Here is a 13,148-nt window from a genome sequence, read left to right as displayed (position 1 = left end):
AAACCATGCATCATTACATTATTTAATAGTCTGTCACGCTGAATGTGGCCACGCTCTGGAACAGCTCTTTTAAAGATCTGACCAATCCATGCGGGCTCAGTAGAACCATGAGGATCGTGATCCTGTAATATTCGAGAGTGAACTCACGTAAAGGTCCTTGTCTGTTACGCCTTGTGAACATTATAACTGGGGCCCACCTGGCCTCAGTCGGTGAAGATGCGTCATGTGTGAAATGGTTACTTTTGTTAAGTAACCTTGACCGGTCCAGTTGATCTAAGCTGGAAATTCCGGAGAGTGCCGAATTTTTGAGGGTAACCTTCATCAAGCCCTGAGTACAATCTAGTGTTGTTACTTCAAGTCTAGATGATCCCAATATCTTGACTCTCAGCCTCAGCACTATGTTCTTAACTAGAGTATTCAACTTGGTATCACCCAGACTATCTGCTGCCTGGTTGCCTCTGAAAGGTTTCAGGTCTCCGTACACGAGTAGTTTTGCTCCACTAGGAGTTTCTTCTTCCTCACCCATACACGTCAGCCAGTTGGGTATGTCGGATGAATAATCCCTGATTGTGAAATAGTTTCCATTGTGTAGGGTCAACAGGTGCGGAGTTGTCCTGTCACTGCGGTCGAAGCATCTAAACATTTTGATCAATTCGGTTAACATGCACGATGTCGATTTGCTGATATTCAGATCCTTCTCATCTAGAAGCCATTTGTGTATATCAGAATTAGGCAAGTGTTTCTCCACCATAGTAACACAGAGATCAACCAAGTTATTGCAATCTTCACCGAACAACGAGGAACGAGGTTTGTTGAAGTTCCTGCTGAGATAAGGGACAATGTCGATCATTACAGCTCCGTTGCCGATCAGAACATCCCGCCATTCGGTCATGTGCGTGGGTAACAGTTTCATGTCCACTACGAGCTTAAGCGTGAGGAAGAGTTGCAACAGGAAGGCGTGGACCGAGTTAGGTGAATCCGTCACGTCCCAGTTCAACACCTGCTTGCACCCTTCAAAGAACTGCGCGTACTGGAAAATGAACACACCGCTACTCCTAGAGCACTTACACAATCCGTCTCGGGGACCATCAAATATAAGAGGGTGCATTCGGGTCATGGTTTGCGAAAGGAGAATTACGTTGCATTTGAAACGTGCTATCTCTTTCTCATCACGACTCTTGAGAATTACCATCGTCGTGTCTATCTCCCCCTTGATCTTCTTACCTAGCAAAATCACTGCACCCGGCGACACGTCGACGGCTTTCGAGACGGGATCAGCTGTCGATTCGCTGGGTAGTCGTGGCGCGTCTTCGATACTCGCTGCAATATTGGCACGTTGGACCTTGCGGCAGATGAGGGTGTCCACACCAGATTCAAATTGAGAGTTGACCGCATCTAGAGCCCTGTTCGAGTTCTCGCTAGCCAGAGATTTAGAGTCACTGCTGAGTATCACATCATCCACATCGCTACAGCTCAACATTCCGACTGACTCCCTGCTCCATTCGACGTTATTGAAATCGAAGACGGATACCTCCGTGGACACATGTCCCCTGTTTCTATCCGCGCTTTCTGCACCATGAGCTTCGTTGTGTAGAACAGACAGCAGCTCGTGCTCCCGGTAGGGTGTCTGTGTCACATCGGTGACGGTAGGTTGACGTGGTACCTGATGCGCTTTGCCCCGAACCTTCGTCGAAGTACCCTCTTCGGGGTCATCTACGTGAACCTCAGGAACCGTCTTTGATCGCCTGACCTCGACAGGATTGTCGGTGTTACCAGCCTTGCGTTTCTTATACTTGCTCTTGTATAGATCTTCAAGCTCTTTGACCTTCTTTGAGTACCACTCATGAGGCTGGATAAGATCAGGAGCCAACCTCATAAAGTCTATTCCGTAGTACACTTTCGAGTCAGGGTTGATCACTGTAACCCGGGGATCCACTGTGGATTCCGTCAGTTCACGAAGGCCCTCGGGGATACAGTCGTTACTGACTATGATGTCGGTCGTCTTGTAACCCCCTGCTTGTACTGACAAGGGTAGAGTAATTTCAGGAGGCAACTGGGCATGGCTGATATCACGACTTAAACACTTGTAGTGAGGCAGGTTCAGCAGCTGAGAAGGAGAATATCTCTCTTGAGGGAACAGAGTAATGCAGTGTACCCCCATAGAGACAAAGCGCTTGTCTGCTATGTCATGACCCATGGACTTGAGGCTCCGCAGTATCGCCTGCACGCTAGGTCGTCTGTCTTTGTATTTGGTGTGAATAACTCGAGCGTTCATTGCCTTCATGTAGCCAAGCTCAAACGTGTCACTCTTCTCAGGACTGTAGACCCCGACCAGGTTGGATAGATTCTCAGCGTATGTCTTTTTACAATAAACCTGGCCGTGTCCCTTGTATTTTATCAAAGGAAAGCCACTGTGTAACTCCCACATCACACAGTACCAGCTGAACATATCGCTCCCAGTGGCTGCATTCAAACACCACAACACTTCGGGGGCCATGTTAGTGCGATTACCCCGCGGTTGATCCGGGGTAGAGAAGTTGCATGATGTACCAAAGTCGCTGACCTTGAAAGCAAAGGGTAGGGGCTTTCTATTTGGCTGGTGGCAGACCAAGATGTTCCTGTATGTAAAGTCCCTGTGCTGGATAGTCCTCGATCTCAAGTAATCCAGTCCTCGTAGGGTGTCCAGTTCAACTGCGGGTATGACTGAGGTGTCCTTTAGACGCCACATAAACTCCTGTAACGAGAACAGGGCTCGTTCCATAACAAGTACGGCTCTACCTCCCAACTGGTAGCCCGGGCTGTCACACCAAAAACCTCCGAATGTACGCAAGATGTTGGGGTGTTTCATCGATACACCTATCATGACCTCTTCCACCTGAGAGGCGATGTGTGCATAGCGACTGAATTGCTCGTCCATGAAAGGAACGCTCCAGTTCACCATGTCAGGAAACAGATTGATCTTTGCAACGCTGTGATTATCTATCGGAACGGTCACACCAAAGCCTCCTCGACCTAACACCTTGTTCGGAGTCATTATTAGTTTTTCTATGTCGAATTCACTAGGGCCCGGAGGCGCAGGTATGTTGGTGTATACGCTCCATGGATTGGCCTCTGTTGTACACCGGAGAGTCTCATACTGTCGACCAAAGTTGTCCATAATCACATTGGAAGTCCTGACCGTGGTCGTTTTACATTTCAAGGGTACGAATCCGTCTATCACGGGTCGTGTCTGCTGGGAACCGTATAATGCGCACTGAGCTTGACAGCTCTTGAACGTGGGGAAGAGAGGGTGTGAATCCCTGAGTATTTTCTTTATATCCTTGATCGAATTGGTCAGCTCCAGGGAGTAAGGCACGCTCGTATTACATTTGATCACCAGGAACAGTACGACTGAGTCATAGATTTCTGCATTGGAGATTTGTGGGTCACACTGTCGTTTGATGTACACCACCACGCGGTCTATGCCCTGGAGCTGAGGTTCCTCTTGGATACCCACCACTCTCACATCTCTGAGTCCATGCAATCTCACAGCCGTATCAAGAACCGCTACGGTGTCTTCATCGACCCTGTAGGTGAAATTGCCGCAGTTCACCCCAAGCCACTCCAGTACACCTTGTACATCTTTGTAATGCAAAGTCTTAACGTGATACAAATTGTAACGTTCTACCATTTCTAGCAACCTTTCGGCGCTGGTCTTTTCCCTAACCTGTAACATCTCTGTTCGAACGGCAAGGCTTCTTACAGTACTTCTCTGCAACACATCCGGGGTGGTAAATAGGAGATGAACAGTTCGGTTCGTATAGATGTTGTATTTTCTGACCACGCTTCAGTGTCGCTGTTCGAGTGTCTGATAGTGGCAGGCGCGCCAGCCACGGGATTGTTCCCCGATGTCACAGTCAAAGACGGAGGCACGGTCCAGATGACCTTGCAGCTCCTGCGAGATATGTGGCAGAGAGCTGATGTGTTGTACATACCCAGGGCGGATCTTGAGTCTCTCCACCGAATGGAATGTAATAGTACAGGGTGTCACGAAACGCCTATTCCCGATCAGATAGCGCTGGAGGTTCGCAAACTCTCCAGATACTATGTATATCTGTTGTTTCGTTACTGCATGAGCTCTGGGGGTCTTATGAGATACAACCATCAGGGCATAGCTGAACGCTTGACCCTCACGTCTCCTTGGAAACCCAAAATACCCAGAGCTCGCCTATTTGATGTACCAGACACATGGCTTCAGACTAAAGTGTGTACCAACTATCCTTCAGCTCCACCTATACCAGACGGAAACTTCACTAGCGGATTACACCACCTTATCCAACAGCCGTCTCAGCAGCTACCCCAACCTCTACCCACAGTGCTAGAGAATCATCGGTATCCACTGCAGAAGCCACCCCAAGCTCTACCTCTAGAGACTCATCGATATCCACCACAACAGCTGCCTCAGCAGCAGGTCAGGGATTACCATCAAGAGATGAATTACACCAAACAACAAGATCAACAGCTCCCGTTGCAACGTATGTATCCAGACCTGACCGAGCAGAAATTTAAAGATCAGTTACGCAGCACTAAGGGCCTCAATAATAAACCTAGAACACAAAATGCGTTTACGAAATGTTACGATTCACACGTCGAGAGTGACGATGAGTGTTAAGAAAGGTAGAATGAAGTTTACATGGAAAATTTAGTTTTACTTTGTCACAATGTTATATTAATGTATGTGCACCACAATACCCTTGGTCAACATGGTTGGATAAACATGGTTATGTAAGATCACTGACAGTAGTTTTTGTACACATTAACACCAGCGAGATCCGCGGGATCAGGAGCAATGGCACAGCTGTATGCTCCTGCTCAGAGGGTGCACGTGAACACAGGAAGACGACGCATAGAGTATCAGACTGCACGCATCAGGCCTTATAAAGAACTCTCACTCGCCATCCAGCGCAGTAGAGAAATGAAGTGTGGCATGTGCTTGGAAGTGGTATTAGACAAGGACAATCCTAGTGAGCGTCGATTTGGTATTCTGCCCAACTGTAGCCACTGCTTTTGTCTCACGTGCATACGGAGATGGAGGAGTGTAAAATGTTTTCCTGGTAAAGGAAAGTGCCCGGCATGTCGAACCAGATCACCGTTTTTTGTTCAAAGTGATTATTGGGTCAAAGATGAAGTCGCCAAACGTGAACTGATCAAGAGATACAAGGACAGGCTGGCGAGTATCCCCTGTCGATACTTCAATGGAGGTTATGGAACATGCAAGTTGAACACAAAGTGCTTCTACAAACACAAAATCATAGAGAAAAATCAGCTCCAGCCCTGGCAACGGTGTCGACCCCAGCTTTGGCATCAAGGGAAGAGAATGCTGCGGAGGTGGGAGTTCACCGAACCATTATCTGACACGGATGATGGTGAAGGTCAGGAAAGAGAAACGTATCAATGCTCCATGTCTGAGATGCTGCTGAGACTACTCGCCAATGAGTAGCTTATTCAGTCAGATGAGACCCAATTTCAGAGCTTTACTCCACAAACCTATACCAACCAACCCCACACTGTATTCTAAATTCAATGTTATGTACAATGTTATGTATTTCTATTATGGACATGTATAATAAAATGTTTTGACTGTGACTGTGGTATACCTGGGAGTGTTTGCATGTTGGCATCAAGGGAAGAGAATGCTGCGGAGGTGGGAGTTCACCGAACCATTATCTGACACGGATGATGGTGAAGGTCAGGAAAGAGAAACGTATCAATGCTCCATGTCTGAGATGCTGCTGAGACTACTCGCCAATGAGTAGCTTATTCAGTCAGATGAGACCCAATTTCAGAGTTTTACTCCACAAACCTATACCAACCAACCCCACACTGTATTCTAAATTCAATGTTATGTACTATATATATATACATATATATATATATATATATATATATACACACAATGTTATGTATTTCTATTATGGACATGTATAATAAAAAATTTTGACTGTGGTATACCTGGGAGTTTTTGCATGTTGACCAACGTAAAATGACAAATGAACAAATGAACGAATGTACAGAGTTTTATTTTTCACAAAGAAACAGTTACATGTTACACTGTGAGTACATTATACACGCTATCTGACAATTTTAGCTCTGGATCCAAGGTACACCATATCAGCGTGAATATCCTTGATGAAGGCTAGCTTCACTTGCCATGGCGGCAGTTGCCACGGCGGGAGTTGCCACGGGGAGCGTTGCCACGGTGGTAGTTGGTGTGTCTCTTGGTACCTGGACACTCAGAGTTCCCGTTATGCATCCTCTTCCTGCTCCGGCTGCTAGCGCTCGCGGTTGTTCCCAGGCGATCCTTCACAGAGCCAGCTTTTCTGATGCATTTAGCGCTCGCGGGTGTTCCCAGTCGATCCTTCACAGAGCCAGCTGTTCTGATGCATTTAGCGCTCGCGGTTGTTCCCAGTCGATCCTTCACAGAGCCACCTTTACTGCCGCTGCTAGCTCTCTTGGGTGTTCCCAGTCGATCCTTCACAGAGCCACCTTTACTGCCGCTGCTAGCTCTCTTGGGTGTTCCCAGTCGATCCTTCACAGAGCCACCTTTACTACCGGGGCCCTTGGTATCCGCATTAGGTGAAGACCCAAAGCATAGCCTTTTTCTTACACCGGCTCGATCCCACATGGAGAGTTTGTCGATGCTCAATGTTAAATCCTCGAGGCCCGAGGATTTATTCCTTTGTAATGAAGGGGTAGATTGGTTGGTTCGTGACGGTGATTCTGCCCGATCTGTTAATATTTTTTGCATGAGCCTGCTCCTTAGGGTTTTGCACAGGTTTTGATGTTGCTTAGCAAATTGTTCTCCATATTCATCCATTGCCCTTTTGTACGGGATGGTAAGAAACATCTCGAAGGAGATAGTTTGAAAACTACTACTCAGATGATGTTGGTTCCATCTCTCCAGGTACATCTGTACAGCCATGGCTTGAGGGTTGTGTGCACTACAGCAGCTTTGGCTGTGAATAAATAGGACACAAAATGCGCCAGAGATTGTATGGCACTATGGGTTCTACCCTCGTTGGATGTTTCGCGTAGTGGTTGGAGATGAGCAATACGGGTTGGATGTTTCGCATAGTGGTTGGATATGAGCAATACCGGTTGGATTTTTCACGTAGTGGTTGGAGGTGAGCAATACCGGTTGGAGTTTTCGCGTAGTGGTTGGAGATGAGCAATACCGGTTGGATGTTTCGCATAGTGGTTGGATGTTTCGCATAGTGGTTGGAGATGAGCAATACCGGTTGGATGTTTCACGTAGTGGTTGGAGATGAGCAATACCGGTTGGATGTTTCGCATTGTGGTTGGAGATGAAAAGGGATCAAGTCTTACCTGTCTTAGACTGTAGTACCAGGGTTAAAATGTGACTAAATGTGAGAATGGCTGAATCCGTGGTGTGTAATCGCTTGTAGCCCTTGCAAAATAAACTATGTATCATGAAAAATGTTTCATTTCCGAGGTAAACAAACACACAACACACTCTCAAAGGTGCACAGTGTCATTTACTTTTTATTGTACAGGTTGCAGGGTATAAAGTGTCCAAAAAAAAAAAAAAAAAAAAAAAAATCCAGTTTTCAAAAACTACACAATGTCCAGCTTATTAGCCACCCATGTCTCGTGTCTATCGCATTCTCCTACTTGGTGGGAGCAGACCTCGAACAGTTGAGCATTCTCATCCACATCAAACTCGTCTCTGCAGCGGATCAAAGGAGCGTTGTCTGTGTTTCCAGGACGGAGAGTATCACGCTGCATTGCAGGATCCTCACCGACCAAGAACGCCGCATCGTTCCCGGGGGCGCAGGTTGAACGCCTCGGCTTCATGAACAACTTGTTATACACCCGGGTTGAACGCCTCAGTACCATGGCCAACCTTTTAGTCACCCATGTCTCGTGTCTATCGCATTCTCCTACTTGGTGGGAGCAGACCTCGAACAGTTGAGCATTCTCATCCATATCAAACTCGTCTCTGCAGCGGATCAAAGGAGCGTTGTCTGTGTTTCCAGGACGGAGAGTATCACGCTGCATTTGTAGGATCCTCACCGACCAAGAACGCAGCATTGTTCTCGGGGGGCGCAGGTTGATCGCCTCGGCTGCTCCGAGTTATTTTATATGAACAACCCCAAATGATTTAAGTGGAATTGTCTCTCCCATACCAGGTGTGAACACTCAGAATAACTCAGACCCGTCTCACACACCTAACCCCAAATTTCACAGGTCTTTACATACATAACATTATTACATTACACTTCATTAGTAGCTGTTCAAGTTCACGTGTTACACACTACCAATCTATGAGATCAACTCCAACTGAGCGGTCCGAGGTCAGTTTCGGTTAGATTTATACATCCTCCCCCCTGGTCGTAGATAGTGTCTTTTTATTACATTACATCATTACATTACATTATTACATTACATTATTACATTACACTTCATTATTAGCTACTTCACATGTTACACACTACCAATCTATGAGATCAACTCCAACTGAGCGGTCCGAGGTTAGTTACGGTTAGATTTCTACGTCCTCCTACACGGGGTGTTTCTTCCTTTTCATTCTCAGCACATCCATTGAGTCTTTTGAGTGTTGAGCGTTAGTCCTTTTACGTCCCTGTGTACCCGTCACGGGTAACTCTCTCATAGGTTGCATTTGATTCCTACCCTCTTTTGTGTCACTACCAAGTGTCATATGTCTCATGGCAAGTGCTATGTGTCCGTTTGACTTATGTAGAGTCCTTACCATGACACGGAGCATCTTTGAGTCTCTGATCCTGGCGTTTATCGGCTCTCCTTTCACTGCCATCATGGTTGCAGCGTAGTCCCGTTTCAACATCTCCACAGTGAACACATCAGCACCGTGGACGTTGTTCAACACATCTGTGGCATCTTTCCACTCCCAATCCTCCTCTAGCTCGAACAAGTGACTGCGCGTATCACAGTTGCCTCTCAGGTGTATCTTGTCTCTTTGATAAACAGTCCGTGTGGTACAGAAAGAGCTGGCGTTTTTCACGGATACACCCGAGTAATCAATCGAGTACACGCTCAGTCTTGGGCCATGGAAGGTACCTCTCGGACCTAGTCTAGATTCTCTCATGTGTCTTTTGTCATACGCTTCCTTGGGTGCATCCTGAGACATCAACCTCCTGATAAGCCCTCCATAATGCAAGGGTGCGGAGCACTGGAATTTCTCCCCTCCCATCACGCACTTGGTGAACATGAGCTCATTCAGGGGTTCGATAGCAGCTGTCGATTCCAGTATCACAGAGCGCACCGGGTCCTCGTTAAAGTCCAAGACGAACGTCAATCTGGATGTATGTGGTTGATCGTCGTCATTATCATTCGAACACTGGCCTGTGTGGACATCTTCGACAGATCTCTTCTCGTATGCCGTGACCATTGCTACACCCAACTGGTCCCAAAAGCCTGAGTGGGAACTCGGTGCGTACAGGGCCAGCATATCGTACACCGCTTCGAGTGGGACTGTGACAGAACCTACCTTCTTGGGATTTGAGCGTCCTCTCCTCGCGTGCGGACCGTTCTGGTTTGGGGCATATCTGTATGTACACAGCATGTAGTTTTTCATTCCAGATTTCTTACCCTCACGATCCGGGACCTTACATGTGGAGCACAACATGAGCATCTCATGGGCCACGTAACTTCCACCCTTGATCTCTGTCCCGGAAAAACACATAGTATCTATACCTGAAATGCACAAGTGTCCATCTTTCAAAGTAGTTTTCAGCTGTTGCTCGTGAATCTGAGTTAAAATGTACCCAAGCACCTTGCAAGCAAAGTGACCCTGTGTGTCGACTACACGGGGACATATGTCTGGGAGGCAGGCCGCCGTGCATAGCTTGTAGACTGCGTTGGTCTCGAGGCAGATCTGGCCAAACGATAGCTTGTTCAGAGCTTTCAATCTGTTCTCATTCATCTGCTTCATGTAACCCCTCACATCGGGGTTACTCCCGCTATCCGGTATCTCGGTCCACGGAGGAATCCATAAGTCAAATACAAAGTGACACGCCAACTTCATGGCCTCTGCAAACACCAGCTGGTTGATACAGAACGGAACCCTACGACTCACGACTCCTGTGCACACAATGTGGCTAGCGTATAAGGCATCCACGCAGGCGTCTCTGGCCTTGTCAAATCTCTCACCGAACTGTATAAGCTCAGACTCAGCAATCATTGTAGCAGACTGGATTAGATTCTGTCTGTAAAGACAAACTGCAGCTATACGCCCCATTTTATGTTTCATTACTGTGTCCTGTATCTGCTTGGTACTACGCGTGCGAGTCACATTCTCAGGGAACTCGGATTCCATGATCAGACACCGATCGGCCCATGCGTCGCTCACAAACCCCATTGTGTTGGTGTTCCACACGAAACCGCAGTTGTGTACAGCCTGATACTTGACAGTGTCTACCTTGCCGCTGCTCACGTCTCTGGTCACCACATCGCTCTCCAGTACACTAGTGTCCAAGAGGTTCTTGAACGTATTGGGGATCACGTTGGACTCCCTGTCTAAGGCTTTTATGTTCTTCTCGTGGGTTATATGCGCGTCGTCTATCATGACAACACAGGCGTTCCTCTTCTGTTTGTACTTGAAAGCTTGCGGCGTGAAAGATGTCAAAGTCTCGATGCAACCTTTCACACTCCTGAATTGGTAGTTCAACACGTTGTTGGCATAACTCTTCCCTTCCCCCGGGCCAGTGATGTTGAAGAGCATAACCCGTTCAATTGTATACCTAGGAGCGGTGTTTGCAATGATGTAATTGAATGTGGTGGATGCCTGAAACAACCTACCCACTTGCAGGCTATCACAAAACAAGTAGCGTACCAATGCGTGATCGTACACTTTTACAGGACACAAAGAACTGGGCTCTTCCAAGTAGTCATCGTTATGACTGGGCGCAAGATACAACGATTCGTGGATCGTTGAGAGATTTTGACCAATAGACAAGCTCGAGTTGCTCAGTTTGCTGTCTATCACATCGGTCAAACCTTGATACAGTGACTCCTTTTCAGTGAACTGCTGCCTGACTAGGATATTGAACACCATGTTCGCTATGCTCTCAAACTGCCTGCGTCCTCTGTACTTCACTTTCATTTCTTTACTCAAGCGCTCCAGTTTACCCAGATGAGGGTACAGGTGTGCAAAGTAGTAGCTGTAGTCATCCTTGCTCACGATGAAGGGGTGTCGCTCAGAGGAGTTGTAAAAACAAGAGTATGCGGTTTGACACTCTCCACTACACTCTCCGACACGCGCCTCGGTGCACCTTCGCTTGCAATAACACTGTCCGTTCAACAGCAATAACGCAAGCTCCCGCGTCCTGCGGTTGGTCTTGATGTCACATAACACCTTCGAAATGTGAGTCTTTGTGATGGGCACATGTCTGTGGATCAGCGATTTGACAAACATATTGGGGTTTTCCCAATCGATGAGTTTCTCCAGAGAGTACCTGAATACCAACAGTCCTCTGATGTTCACCTCACTACTTTCCGATGAACCATTGAGCTCACTTGTGAAAGCTTTCAGTCCTTCCACGAATTTCATGTCTTCTTTGATGTTCGCATTATACCCTGTTCGAACAACCTTTTGTTTCAACCATTCTGTGCTTGTGAGTTTAGACATGAGCGACAAGAACAACTCTTTACCTTCTCCGTCGCTTGCACTGTCCGTAATCTTGCCTATGGAGTTCTCCAGAACCTTGAGATTTAGGTCTGTTATAGACTCTGGTAATATAGCCACTTGCCTCCCTGATTGACATGGTGTATACATGGAACCTTGTAATTCCTTGACTTTCTTCTTGTCCACCTTGGTAGAATTGAGTGTATCGCTCCGGATATCAACCCAGTCAAATATGGAGCTCAGCTCTCCCTTGCTGTCTCTCATGGCTATCATAGCGTTGTTTAGAGACGATGCCCTTTTCCGAACCAATTGCAGTCGCATGAACGCGTTGAACCCCTCCTCCAGTGTCTCATTCATCCTAGAAGATGTTGCTTGATGTGACCATGTATCGCTGTAGTTGGCATCGTTGGTATCAACCTGTCTGAACACGTCCATGTTGACATTCATGTTCATAAGCGTAAGAAGCTGACTACCGAACACGCACTCATTCGTATCTTCGGGGGCAAGGCAAGTCGAGGAGAGATCGTTGGTTTCGTGGGTCTCATTGCTCATGTCTAGGATAAAACAGAATACGCGCCCGTGAGCGAAGTCCTCTCTGATAGGAGGTGACATGCTGCAAAAATCAGGGTTCTCCAGTGTCACTTGGAGAAACTCCCCTTTGCAGCAGTATGTCAGGTATAGAAGAAATTGGAAAGTCGCTCTCTCGTTTGGTGACAACGCGCCAAAGGACAATTCGTCTGACGTCCTGTCATGCAGTGTGTCATTTCCAACGGCGAAAAACAATGCTGTCCTATTGGAAGGAACCTTGATTGTTTCTACTACAGCTGTATTCTCTTCTATGTGAGGCATATTACACTCAGCGGCCGTGGCCTTAACCTTCTTGGCTGCCATAGCTAGGTCGTGAATCTTGAACAATGTGGTCCAGCTCCTAGATATACATGCTACAACATGATACAACCTCACATTTCCTTTTCGCTGAGTAGGTGTGATGTTTTCATTGTGTATTGTGGTTGGACAAGAGAGCCTCGGTTGGATAGGAAAGCCTCAGTTGGACAAGAAATCTTTGGTTTGATCAGAGAGCCTCAGTTGGAAACAAGAAAGCCTCAGTTGGAAACAAGAAAGCCTCAGTTGGAAACAGGAAAGCCTCAGTCTGATCAGAGAGCCTCAGTTGGAAACAAGAAAAGCCTCAGTTGGAAACAGGAAAGCCTCAGTTGGACAAGAAATCTTTGGTTTGATCAGAGAGCCTCAGTTGGAACCAAGAAAGCCTCGGTTGGAAACAAGAAAGCCTCGGTTGGACAGGAAATCCTTGGTTTGATGAGAGAGCCTCGGTTGGACACAAGAAAGCCTCGGTTGGAAACAAGAAAGCCTCGGTTGGACAGGAAAACCTTGGTTTGATGAGAGAGCCTCGGTTGGACACAAGAAAGCCTCGGTTGGAAACAAGAAAGCCTCGGTTGGACAGGAAAACTTTAGTTTGAGAAGAGAGCCT

The sequence above is a fragment of the Scomber japonicus genome, chromosome 3, assembly GCF_027409825.1.
Source record: "Scomber japonicus isolate fScoJap1 chromosome 3, fScoJap1.pri, whole genome shotgun sequence".
NCBI classification, from domain to species: domain Eukaryota; kingdom Metazoa; phylum Chordata; class Actinopteri; order Scombriformes; family Scombridae; genus Scomber; species Scomber japonicus.
The sequence above is the reverse complement of the archived record's forward strand: the minus strand, read 5'-3'. Positions refer to the sequence as shown.